This window comes from Elephantulus edwardii, unplaced genomic scaffold, assembly GCF_000299155.1.
Source record: "Elephantulus edwardii isolate Elephantulus edwardi_28Jun2011 unplaced genomic scaffold, EleEdw1.0 scaffold00193, whole genome shotgun sequence".
In the NCBI taxonomy this organism is placed as follows: Eukaryota; Metazoa; Chordata; class Mammalia; order Macroscelidea; family Macroscelididae; genus Elephantulus; species Elephantulus edwardii.
The window spans coordinates 4181758-4194310 of NW_006399943.1; positions in this window are offsets into that span (position 1 = coordinate 4181758).

The window sequence follows — 12553 nt, forward strand, 5'->3', positions numbered from 1 at the left end:
GCCTCGTGCCGCGGGCTGGCTGGAGCCCGACGCGGGGCGCTCGGCGGCGACTCGCGTGGTCCCGGGTCCGCGCCGCACGGACAGGCCAAGGGTCTCGGCGGCTCTGCCGGCCTGCGCGCGGGAGCCAGACTCAGACCTTTCGGCCTCCACTGTACCCTCGGCCCCAGTGACCCTGGCCGGCTCGCGTCAGGAGCCGGGCACCTATGGGGACCCAGGGAGGGGATGGGGGGACGCCTTCGCCGCACCCAGGGGAATGTGTCCCACGGGTGACCTCCTTGTCTCCTGCCTCGGGCAAGTAGGTCTCTGCGGGGGTAGGGGGAATGCCCTTGGAGGAGTGGTGGGGAGGGGTCTCGGAGTGCGGGCCTCTGGCCAGATCCATCCCCCTACACGTGTGGAACTCGGGCCTTAGTCTCTCGCGGTGGACAGCGCCCAGCGTAGGGTCCAGGGTGACCTGCCAGGCGCAGACAGATGTGGAGTTACATAAGGGGAGGCGGAGAGCGGCCCAGCCGGCAACAGAGTGCGCCCACCCAGGACTCGGGGGCCTCAGGTGCAGGAGTAGCGTCGCAGGACTGCAGGCCGGGACCCCCGCTGGATCCGGGGGCGCCGGGTCATCACCGCCGTACAGAGGTCGCTGCGCTCAGCGCAACCAAGGCAGTGGTGTCTGCATTAGCGCCTGCGGGAGGGCGCGGGGGAGGAGAGGCGGCAGAGCGACAGTCCACCCCCCACCCGCTCAAAGAGGTCAAGGACAGACGCAGCCTGACACACTCACAGCGAGACAGATAGACACGCCCACACCCAGACACACAGACACCCACAGACCAGGAAAAGCCACCCAGCGACCGGGACCACAGCGGCTGAGACACATCCAAGAGCAAGCAGCCAGGCGCGGAGGCGAGCGGCTCCCCCTGCCGCCGGCAGCGCTCAGCCGCCGGATTCGCCGAGCTCGGGCTCCCCGAGGAGGAGGCGGCTGCAGATGGCCAGTCCCCGCGGCAGGCAGCCTGGACCCCAGGCTCAGACGCTCAAAGGCACCCCCTACGTCCAGCAGCGCCTGGTCGTGTGGGCCCCGGACACCTCCAGACCCTAGTGGAGCTTCAGAAACTTTGGGGAGGGGGCTGCTTCTGCACTGTCTTTTAAGACCACGTGATTCCTGCCCAACAACCAGAAAGCAGCCCCCAATCCTCGTCCAGCTGGCCCTCACTTCCTGGCCCCCCAGCCTGTGCTAGGAGAGGAATTGGGCTCCAGCGTGTCCTTTTCTATGGGAGCCCACTTGGGGGTCCTTGGCTCTGCTCAAGCTCCCCACTCGGTAAGCTGCTTTACTTCCAGGCTCTCCAGTCCCTCTGAAACACTCCAACTTGCCTAGTAGTGCCACAGGTCTAGATATGGGGGGTTTCAGGGGCTAGGACAGTGAGGGGTGCTGAGCCCCACTGTCCCCCACCATCCTGCCCCCTGAGCCACCTGCTGGGACCAGACTTTCAACCCCAAGCTCCCCGCTGAGTGGTCTTCCTAACTTGGAGCCCCAATCTCCAATAGCCCCAGTCCTGTGTGTGGCCACCTCAGGTGCCTGAGGAGGGATGAAATGGGACGTCACCTCTCCACTCTGGGCGCCCTGTCCTGCCTGCGTACCGGCCTGTAATGGGGGGCTCCACAGGGCTCAGGGAGGAGGCAGTGGGAGAGGGCTGGGGGTGACAGCTCTTGCCCTGTGACCACTGTTGTTCTAAGGTGGGAAATCTTTGGAAGAGCAGCAATGGGGGCTCTGAGCTCTGCTGACAGTCTGTGGGGAGCTGGGCCACCGACACAGACGACAGTTGGGATGACCAGCGGCTCCACCAGGGGAGAGTTGGGCCATATCCTCCCTGGCGGGTTAGTCTCCTGAGAATGGCCAGGTGCACTATGAGCTGGACTCTAAGGAAACAAGGGGATTTTTACTGCTAATAACATGCCCTTAGCTGAAATCCACCACCATGACGCTCCAACAGCACATTCAGGTGGTGCTACCTTGGGTGAGGAAGACCAGCTTCCTCAGTGATGTCGTCAGTGCCAGGCAGCAGACACTGTCTGGGTCATGGGCTCAGCCATTAGCACTTGACCTTGACGGAAACACTTTCCTCCCTGGGTCAGCAGTCTGCCCAGTGGGGACACACAGGAGGCACAAGAGGCTGCAGGGCCAGCAACAGGCCAGTGACCCTGCTTGTCACACCGAGGTGGCCTGCCGGGGATCTGTGGGCTTCTGGGTCCAGTTTTCTACCACCTCCTCAGATGCCACTGTCCACCTCCTATCTCTGCAGCCAGCACGTGGACATGGAAAGGATGTGGTCTTGTCCCCAGTGACATTCTGACCAGTCCTGGGCACAGCCGCGTGACCTCCAGGCCAGGTGTCACCAGATGGATTCTGAGGCCGGACAGGAAGCAGAACATTCCTCTGCTTTTGAGGACATGGCAGAATTGTCATGCATGCAATCACAGGGGTTGAGGTCTTGTCCAAGGTGCCTACATGCCACTGAGCAGAATCCCCTGGCCGTTTCTATCCTGGGGGCTTTATCACTGAGATCTGACTACAGTGGCAGGTACTGGCTCCAAAGGCCTTCAGCGGTAAAGGAATGCTTCCTGTTACCCAGCCCGTGGACGAGCTCCAGGCTCTATCTGGGGATATGAGCTGTGTCGTGGGATGCTCCAGTGCAGGGCAGCACGTCCTGAGGGACCTAGGAAGCCAGAGAGTCCACCATGCTTTCCTACCTTCACCCAGGTGGGGGTCTGTCTGGAACAGGGTTGAGATAGCCCTGAGGAGTCTGATGTGTGACCATCAGTGTCCATGCTGTCCTGCTCCATCTAGGGTGAAACAGAAGCTAACAGCTCCACCATGACCTTGGCGGCCCCATCAAGGATTGATTGTATGTCCCCAGAATGCATGCTTGATTCAAGGCAGTGTGGAAGTTGTGCAATGATGCTCCAGGCTCTGATAATCCAAGTAGTTGCAAGACAGTGAGGGGTGGAACTGGACACCATCACAGCCCTCAGCTGGCAGACGGAGGTTTCTCTGGGTGTGGTCTGCTAAACCTCTCCACTTGTGCAGAGAAAAGGAGAGAGAGTCCTAGCAGAGTGTGGGGGACCTCACCCTCACCCTAACCCACCCTCCCAGAAAGCATGTCCAGGAGTGGAGTGTATCCGCAGTGGGGCTCCCCAGCTCTGGGAAGAGCTCATGGAGGTCTCCAGGGAACACCTGACCCACTGATGCTGAAGGAGCCGAAGACCTTCCTTCAGATTTGACACACAATCTCCCTTAAGGCCACGAGCCTGAATCTGGGCTTCTAGCCTCCTACAGCTGGCCTTCCAGCTGGTCCATTCCTAACCTAGGAGAATGATTTCTGTTTGTTGAGGCCATTGAGTTGTGGTGTCTGTTACAGCAGCACTAGGGGCCTTAGACACCCGTCCTAGCCCCTGACGCCTGGCAGAGTCCTCTTCTGTACCCTGCCTTCTCCTGGTCACAGCCCCCAGGCCTGACCCCTCGCTCCCACAACTACACCCAGAGACCCTGCCCCCTGGACTAGCCAAGACCCTGGAAGCTCTTCCTGCCGGTAAGTACCCTCCAAGGGCTGTGGGGCTCCTTGTGCAGGGAGCTGCTTCCTGGAGGGGAGACAGGAGCGCCCTCCCCCTCCAGTCCTATGCAGGGCCTGTATCTGTCAGCAGGACACCAAGAGGGAGACTGATGGTGCCATACCAGTCGGATCCGGATCTGTTAGTGAGAGTCCCAGAGTCCCATAGGGTGAGGGCGAGCTGAGACGACTCCTGAGGGTGGGAGATGTGTGTGCTTATGCATGTTTATGTTTTATGCGTGCATGTATGTGCTTGTGTGTGGGCATGTGTCCACATGTGTGCATATCCGTGTGGCTCGCTCATGTGCAGAACGTCCACCTGTGTGCATCTACACAGGTGAATCCGTTTGTGTGCATCTCTGTGAATTCATATCCTTAGGTGTGCATATGCATTTGTGTCTGTCTGGGCATCTGTCTGTATGTGTGTGCACATCTCTGATCATGCATGTCGGTATATATGCACATGTGTCTATGTGTGCACACCTGTGTCCATGAGTGTGTCTGTATGTGTCCTTGTCTATGTGTGCCTGCACCTGTACACATGTGTACACGTGTATGTGTGTATATGTGTGTGTGCCTGCCGTGAGCATCTGTGCACATGTGTCCATTCATCCGGGGCAGGGTCCTTCCAGGTTACATCCAGCAGCCAGTAGGCTGGGATGACAGAGGGCCTTGGGCTCAAGCTCAGTCTTGACCAATGACCCTGAAGTGATGCTGTGATGTCCTAGGTCCCAGGTAGAGAATGGGGTTCTAGAAGGAGGCTTCAGGGGCCACTCCTAGAAGACAGCCATCAAACAAATGTGTCCTTTGGAGTAATTGCTGGTCCTACGCCCACTGGCCCTTTACAAGGCCTTGAGCACCTTTGGGCCCCACCAGTCTCCCTGACACAGACTAGGCAGGCCCTCTTTACTACCGCTACCTCCCTTACTTCTGCCTTTCTCTATGCATGGAGTTGGGACCCCAGTCCCACTGGGACCCCTCAGCTCTTCCAGAGGCTGCTGACCTACCACTCTGGCAAGTGAGGCTCTCATGTACCTTGTCTGAGGCCTTGGCTGTTCCAGAAGAAGCCACAGCCTTTGAAGCCTGCCACCCACCAACCTCAGTACCCCAGAACTCTAAGCACCCCGGTCCCCACTCCCCAGGTGCATTTCAACTTTGCACCCTCTCCCCGCCCCCTCGCCTGGCAGCTCCGGAATCTGGCTGGGCCAACAAGTTAAATTTAACCCAGCCCAAGCTGCCTCCTCCCTCTGCACACACAAGGCTTACACCCCTAGTTCACGTGGGCTTCTGGGCAGAGCTGAGGAGGGGAGCAGAGCCGCCCCTGGTGGGAGTGTCAAACCTCCTCCCTTGACCCTGTGAGCCAATGTGGCCTCAGGTATCCAGAGCAATGTGGAAAGGTGGAGGTGTGACGGATGTGGCTGCAGGGAATGAGGAAAGCCAGTTCCCAGAAGCTGGGCACAGGGAGAGGCCAGTGCCTGGTGCCGCCCGTGCCTGGTGCTGCTTGTGCCCTGCCCTGAGGACCTGTTGAGGTTAAACCCAGGTTAAGACTGCACCAGGGACTTGGGGGCAGTGAGTCCTTTGGGGTGGCCAGTGCCACCTTGGTTGTCCCCCCTCACAGTGTACAGGGTCACTGTCCATCTCAAGAGACACTCAGCCTTGAGGACCAGCGCTGACTGGAGAAGCCTCAGCACTATGATGGGCCTGGCCTCAGGCCTTGAGCCTCTGACAAATGGCCACCCCACGGTAGCCCCCAATTTTCTCCCTCCAGTGCCCTGTTTTAACCAGGGTGGCAATACACCCAGATAAAAGATTGCTGCCCAGCTCAGTGTGGCTTGGATGAGCTGAGAGGGTGTGAGCAGAAGTTTATCTTTTTATCCTCAAAGGATTAAAAAAGCTGACTTGCCTGACAGAGCAGTGCTGCTGCCCTGTTTTTGCTCTTCCTTCTTCCTGATAGGACTGTGCATTGTGATGACTGGGGCAATAGCAGCCACGTTAGACCCTGAGGCTGAGGAAGGACACAGTCAGGGAGGAAGGAGCTAGGTTTTTTACTTGCTACCTTACAGCTCTTGACAGAAGGCTTGACGCCACAAGGAGACAAGCCAGTTTGGGTTTTGTTGGACCCATTGTTTTTCCTGGTTTTCCACAGACACGCAGTTATTGTTGTCAGGTGCCTTTGAGTCAAGTGTGACTCATAGCAACCTTGTGGACCACAGACAGATATGAAACCTGTCCTATCCTGTGCCATTCTCATCATCTTTGACACACTTGAGCCCACTGCTGTAGTTACTGTGTCAATCAGTTCTCTCGTTAAAACTCTCCACCTTTCCAAGCATGATGATGTCCCTTTCCAAGAGAAAACCCCTCATAACAATATGCCCTCATTCAGGTGGATTGATACAGTGACTGCAGCAACGAGGTCGAGTGTATCAGAGACTATGATGAGGGCACTGGATTGGACACTGTTCAGATCTGTTGTTCATGGGTCACCATGAGTCATAACCAACGGCCCCTGACAGCAAGCCCCAAGTATGTGAGCTGAAGCTTCCCCACCCTTGCCAAGAGGCACTCTGGCTGAGCTTTCTCCAAGGCACATCAGTTTGGTTTTTTGGCAGTCCCTGGGATATCCAGTACTCTTCCTCAGTACCACAGCTCCTAGATATCAATGCTGCTTCTTCCATCCTTACCTGCTCTGTAGCTCTTGGATGCATAGCGAGGGATTGAAAAGGACGTGGCCTGGGTCGAGCGCACCTTAGTCTTCCAAATGGCATTGCTCTCCTTAGCACTTTGGAGAGGTCCTGGATAACAGTTTTTCTCAATGCAATATTTTTTTTTAATTTCTTCAGTGCTAGAACCAAGGGTATGGATTATGGATCCCAAGTAAAATACAATCGTTGAAAACGTCAATGTTTCCTCCATCTATCATGATGTATGTTGCTTATCCTTGATGGTAAGGATGAGATTGGCTCAGAATGGAGCAGAGCTCAGAACTATCGTGCATAGGGTTGATATGAGTTGCAAGAGACTCGATGGCACGTGACAACAGCATTGAGACATAATCTACATTGTAGTCTTTAATCAGCAAGTGTCATGGCAGCCACGGCCAAGCCTAGGGGCCGTCAGGGGCCAGCTATGAGAGAGGAAGTCCCACCCGAGCCTCCCTGTTCCATCTAATCTGGAGGCCATGTGCCTGCTGCCTTTCTCTGCCCTGGGCTCCCCTTCCTGTGAGCCAGGTATTCAGGCTAAATAACCTGGTTCAATCTCCTCTGGTCTGGGAGGGGGGAGCGGAGGCAGGGTGCTCAGAGAGGAGGTGCCTTCAGGGCTGCTGAAGGGTGAAGAGTTCCTGGGAGGAATGTGATTATTTCCTCTGCCGGCAGAATTTAATGGGTGCAGATTGTTCAGGTCCCAAAGCCACAGAAAAAAACCCCAAAGCATCACAAACCCGAAAAAGCCCTTTGCCGCTGCTATTGATAACTTGTCTCTCTCCACGTGGTGGGTTCAAAACTAAAAATACTCTCCTCCTGTGGAAGGGGAGTGAGCTGGCACGCTGCAGAGCCGTGCTGGGCGGAGCGGCTGCGCCAGGGAGCGCTCGGGCCGCGTGAGGCGGGGGCTGGCCTCCTGGTCTGGCTGCCCCTGGGCCAGGGCCAGACAGAAGGTTCTGCCGCATTCCACACAGGAAAGCTGCAGGGAGGGGGGCCCGGAGGCAGGCACTGGGACAAAGGCGCCGCTCTGCAGCATTCCTGGGGCCCAGCCTCTGGGTTTCCTCTCATGCCATTTACAGGCTGGAAAATCCAACCCAGACCCAGCCCCGCTGGGAGGAGTGTGCCAGCGTGCTCAGTGTCCCAGGCCTCAATCTCCCCTCTGGGAGGTGGGGTGGGGTCATCGCCCTCTGGCCCCTCTGTACTGAGACAGGAGGCAGGCAGCGCTCGCAGGGGGATAAGTCCCTCAACGGAGAGCAATCTCTGAGCGCCCATGTAGATTGTCTGGACTCTCAGCCAAGGAGAAGCATGGCCACTGCCCAGAGCCCATGGTATACTGACCAATCACTGTACCATATGGGAAGCGGTGTCCTAGACCCCCTCTTCTTCTGGAACATGGTGGGTGAGGCATCCTAGGCCTCTCAGGGTTCACATCTTACAAGTTTACAATGTGACCTGAGCTTGCCTAAAGCTGTCCACGCTGGACACTCCCTGTCACTTGTGGCCATCACTCACTCCTGGCCTCACTCACTTATGGCCATTGAGTGGGATAGCTGTCCCTCCCTCAGGTGTCCCAGGCTGTGACTGGCATGGGAGGAGACAGCCATGTACCCTAAGGAGAGATGCTACCCTTGGTCTAGCAGCTGGACTCCGGAGACCACACCACCAGGGCTTTCTGACGCTGGGACAAGGCAGCTCAGGCCATCACTGCTGGTGAGGGGTCCACTCGATGGTCAGACAGACTCGAGATCAGACACCACCAGAGTCAGTTGCTTCTCAGTGGCCAGAGGACACATGTGACACTCGGCAGGTCCTGTGAGTACAGACACTGGAGACCTGGAGTGGAGGAGGTCTCCTTTCTGAAAGGCTCCTGGCCTATAAAGTTCGTGTCAGGGCACCCTAGGCTCCTCCCCCATCTGTAACATCAGTCTGCTTATCTGCAGACTGGGTATGCAATAGATTATTGTCTAGAAGGCCTGGGCCATCCGGCTGTCCATCTGTTTTGTCAGGGGCCACAACTGTGATCCTTATTCTGTTTCCAGCTTCCTGGTTTCCACCCTGTCTGGGAAAAATCCTGATGAAGAGGAAACAAAACTGAGTCACAGGAGACAAGCCTCCCACCTCCTCATCCACCAGAGGAGGGCTGGTCCCTCGGATTCTGACAACTGGGACCTGAAGGGAGAGTGATGAACTGGCTTACCTCATCCCCCCCAGGCACCTTCTCCAGAGCAGAACCTCCGAGGCTCTTGAGTGGGTTGGGGTGATGACGGGCACCCTTGTAGGGAAAGGCCTACAGCTGGATGGAATGGTCATGGGACCACGTCTGCTTTGACGTGGGCCTCTCCCGACACCCAACAGGAGTTCTGGGAAGGGCAGCTAGGGTCCCCCCCACCCCGGGCATGAACTCCCCTGCAAGCACAGGTCAGCCACAAAGGCAGTCAGGGGGGTGAGGTGAGGAGGCGCTGACCAGACCCACAAGGACAGCTCAGGCCAGGCGTCTCTGGGGCAACGAGCCGAGCCTGAGCCTCGTCCTGGCTGGGGCCCGCACCGCACCCTTCCCTTTCTCTGCTGGAGTCGGTGTCTCAGAGGTAACCATGACAACGCCTTTGTTTCTGAGGCCTGGTCCCCGCCTCCTTCCGTCCTTCTCAGGAGAGGCTCTGGATCTCCTTCCCAGTCCCTGCACGTCCCTGGCTGCGGCTGCCTGGGCCCGTGGGCTGGGGACCAGCACTGGAAGGGGGAGGGGACCCCAAACCTGCTGGTCCCCACTCCTGCCATGGAGCCCTGCACACTTACCCTGGTATTGCTGTATATGGGGACACAAAGGCAGTCAAAGCCCATCCCCCCACTAGGCACTGTCCCTCGAAGGTGGCCTGTGGGGAGTCCCTCCTCCTGGATGTGGGGGGCTCAGTGGAGGAGGCAGTGCTGGGCAGAACCACAGAATGTACCAGATCCTCTCGGTGCTCTGCAGGACTTCTTGGTGCCACATCAAAGTAGCTGAGAAGAAAATTTACTGGCTCCCGTGACCAGAAAGAAAAAGAAGTGCCCTGGAGGTGCAGTGATTAGTTCTTTGTTGTTAACTGAAATGTCAGCAGTTCAAACCCAGCCCTGGGTCTTTGAGAGAAGGGCCTGGAGCTCTCCTTCCATAAGGACTTCAAGGCAACCCACCCACATCACGGATCACGCGACCATAGCTTCCCTCCCAGAGTCCGAGGTTCTAACTCTTAATGGGAAGAGATGGTCTTCTTTCTCCCACAGAGCTGCTGGTGGATTAGAACCTCTGACCTTTGGGTTAGCAGCCCAACATATAATGCCACCAACATCCCTGTAAAGCCTCCTCACAGGCTCATGGCTGCACAGCGGGAAAGGAGGCAATCAGAGTCTTAACATACCAGCTCTTCTGGGGTTTACATTGGGCCCCTATGATCAGTGAGAGCTTTGAGGGGACCAGGATGCACTGGGAGAGGTGAACTGGCCCCTGATATGAGTAATGAGTGTTAAGCAAAACCAAAAGAAACCAAACATTGTGGGATGGGATTAATTCCGGCTCCTTACGCCCGAATGCTCCCAAGAAGTCAACTGTAGAAGCAGGAAGTCTGCTGCAGGAGACCTCATTAGTTATAGAAAGCAAAGATGTCGTTTTGAGACTAAGGTATGCCTGGTCCAAGGCATGGTATTTTTTATTTCTCATGATTGCAAAAGCTGGACAGTGAAAACAGACCAAAGAGGAAGGATACTTTTGAATTATAGTGTTAACAGAGTATATTGAGTAGACTCTGGACCGCCCGGAGAACAGTCAGCCATGGAAGAAATGAAGACGGCGAGACTTTGTTTCATATCCTTTGGACATGTCATCAGGAAGGACCACTCCCTGGCAAAAGACATCTTTCTTGATAAAGGAGAGGGTCAGTGAGAAAGAAGACCCTCAATGAGACCATGACAACACAAACTAAGCAATATCTTGTGCCATCCTGATCATTCTTGACACATTTTATTTCATTGCTGTGGACACTGTATTAATCCATGTCTTTGAGGGTCTTTCTTTCCCTAACCCCCTACTTTTTGAAGTATGATGTCCTCCAAGGATCACTCAGGAGGCGGGGCTCTCTGAGGAGGAGTGTGGCATCAGGATTGGAGGAAGACTCATCAACCACCTGGGTTATGCAAATGACACAACCTTGCTCACTGAAACTGAGGAGGACCTGAAGTACTTGCTGCAGAAGGTCAAGGACCGAATTAAGGGAGGTGCAAATACAAGCTGGAGTTTCTCCTGAGACAGATCACAGGAATCAGGCGTCAAGGCAGACCTGAGGGCACCTTTTCAATTCTTAGGTTGTATTTACAAATCCCTCCTTCCTGATTCAAGCGTAAGGTTGTCATTTGACTTCCCACTAAGAACTGCAGTCTTTAATATGGATTGAAGCTAAACATCAAGAAAACAAAGATTCTCACCACTGGGTCGATTGGCGGCATCATGATAGATGGAGAAGAGACTGAGGTTGTTAACAATTACAGCTTGCTCGGCTCCACAATCAACACTCTTAACACCAGCCGTCAGGAAATCAAAAGATAAGTTGCACTGGGAAAATCTGCTGTCAAGAACATCTCTAGAGTGCTGAAGAGGAATGATGTCAGTCTGGAGACTAAGGTGAACCTGATCCAGGCCATGGTCTTTGTAATCACATGCTATGCATCGGAAAGCTGGACAATGACTAGGGATGATAGATGGAGGATTGATGCCTGTGAGCTGTGGGGCTGGAGAACACTGTTGAATATACCACAAACTGCTAAGAGAACAAAGAGGTTTGTCCTGGAGAGGGCGGAAACAAGTGAGATGATATCTCATAGGTATTTTAACTTGCATCCCTTTTAGAGCTAGGGATATTGAACCTTTTTTCATGTGTTTTTTTCACCACCTGAATGTCTTTTTTGGTGGAGTGTCTGTTCACGTCCTGTGCCCATTTTGCGACTGGCTTGTTCACCTTCGTCTTACTGAGATGTGACAGACTTGATTTAGGACATTTCGCCAATGCAATTCAAAGATATCAAGTTTTCTTTGTTCTTCCTCATTTATTGTCCAACTTTCAGATGCATAAGAAACAAATGTGATGGGATCAAGGAGGCACACACCTTGAATCTCAGCCTTTCTAGAGGCCATGACAGACCCCTTTAGTTCCTGGATGGGTGTGTTTTGTGGCCTAGGGTCCTTCACAGTTCACCCTCAGAATGTTCAATTCTTTTTTGCTCTAAATACTGCATCTAGTCATCAATCCCCAGCCCCTCCTGCCACGCGGGTCTGGGTCGTCTGGCCTTCCAGACTGAAGCCTGGTCCGCAGATCTGGGGCTTGCCAGCCCCATGAGTATCTCCCTGACGCTTTAAGTCTTGTGAAAGGCTGCATGACATTACAAACCCATAGCCAGGAGGGCGAAGGCTGAGGGGAGGAGGAGTGGCTGATGTGAGACGTGATGGCGTGGTGCAGCAGTTTTAGAAAAATTGGACATTTGGGACATCTTTAACCTCACCTCGTAGGAACCAGCTTTGCGCTAATCCTTCTAGAAGCAAGTACTTAGGCAGAGATTGGCAGTGGCTGTAACCAGGGGCTCCGACAGCTTGGATGGTGAGCTTGGCACTGGGCCAGGCAGTGCTGGCTTCTCCAAGATTCGCCAAGAGTCAGGACGTGCTTGACTAGCTCCTAGCAACGCCAGTCTGCAGGAGCACCTCGCCGGGCTTTCTCCTGCAGAGCGTCCGACTTGCCTTTAGCAACGGGGCGCTTAGCACTGGCTACCACGATTCCTCTGGCATGCAAAAGGAGGAGGAAATGTGATGTTAGAAGGGGAAGGGGGGACCCTGCAGAATTCCTGGAGGGAGAGCCGCGTTGCCTAGATGACCCCTGCCTACGCCCAAGTCCGGATGCCAGGGTCCGGGAGCCTCGCGCGGGGCTGCGCGTGGGCGGTGCCGCGCCCCTGACCACCTGACTCACTGTTTGTAAACTCGACTCTGCCCGGCCACGCCCTCACCCTCCCTGTGGAGTTTTATCTGCATAACCCCACCTCTTGTTCACCGTGATTGGCTGAGTGCGTCGTCACTCCTCCGCTTAGGCGGGACTCCCAGGTGGGCGGAGAGAGCGCCGCTCTGGGACTTGTTAGCATAGTCCCGCCTCCGGGGCGGCTCTCGGGGCGCGCGCTGATTGGGCCAGCGACAGCTGACTGGATGGCGCCGGGCGCCGCGAGTGGCGGACACGGCTGTCAGTCCGAGGCGGCCGGCCGCAC